This window comes from Onthophagus taurus, chromosome 1, assembly GCF_036711975.1.
Source record: "Onthophagus taurus isolate NC chromosome 1, IU_Otau_3.0, whole genome shotgun sequence".
Lineage (NCBI taxonomy): Eukaryota > Metazoa > Arthropoda > Insecta > Coleoptera > Scarabaeidae > Onthophagus > Onthophagus taurus.
Genome location: NC_091966.1, coordinates 9802724 through 9803887, shown reverse-complemented (window position 1 = coordinate 9803887; position 1164 = coordinate 9802724).

Genomic DNA, 1164 nt, shown 5'->3' with positions numbered 1-1164 from the left:
GCATGAATCTTATGCGTATTTAATCCAATTTGTTTATGAACTCTGTTTGACTAATCTTTTAACCTTAATCCAGTTTTTCTATTCCAAGAGCTATGTTACTTCATTTAAATCTTTTACTTGATATTTCTAGAAGTATTTCACTGTTGTTGGTGCGCCAGGACATTATGTTCCAGCATGCTGTTCGTGGAGAAATAATATTATTTCTCCATTTTTATTTCATGCTTTTCATGTTTTTTCCGTATTAGTTCTCGTTCTCCAGTGTTCAATCTGTGAGCAAACAATAACTTTTCACGTCGAGCAGGTTGCCAACCTCACCTGACAACTCTCCTTCTTTATTCGGACTTGGAACCGGCAACTGTGTTTGCTAGATTACTCGATCTGCCCAGCTCCCATCACAGGCAGAGTTAATATTATTGCCAAGGTTTGAAATTTTGAGCTAAAATATAGAAAAGAATGAAAACATCTGTACGATAGAATACTGTTATCAAGGATTCCGGAATTCTATATATAAGTTCTTAGGATTTCATGCCTGGTGCTATTGGAAATAAAAATAAAATTAGAAACATTTAGAATTCTATGTTGCAACCTACTTCAAAAACAAGTTTAAACGTGACTTAACTTTGTTCTTGATCTAGTTGAAATTAATTATATAACTCCAAGTATGTGGAAAAGGACTATTAAACATAATGTTAGTTTTAGTTTTATAGTGAGAAAATAACACTTAGCTTGTAGGTATTAATATCGCCGGAGAACACTCATTGCAATTTCTACCTGCAATCCTTGCTGGAAATCTTCTATTTCAGCAACACATGATAGATCAAGTGAACAGAGAAAAGATTTTCAAAAAAAAATACAGGAAAGGAATGAAGCAGGAGACAAGAGGAAACAGCTTCTAGCAAACAAATATCTGACTTTGAAATATATCAGTTAAAATGGAAGTTGGATCAGAATTCTTCGTCCCCCTTTGCAAGTAGTACCTTTTTAAGACGTCTCCTAAAGCGGTTCAAAATAGAGTCTGTAGTGACCATTAGCCAAAAATACGGCCTGGAATAATCTACATTTTCTATTTTTCTGATAGAGATTTGGAATATGGACCGATAAATGAGGGAAATATTCTGACTGCCTTTGAACGTCCCACTAAAGTACGGATTGAAGGACGGTTAT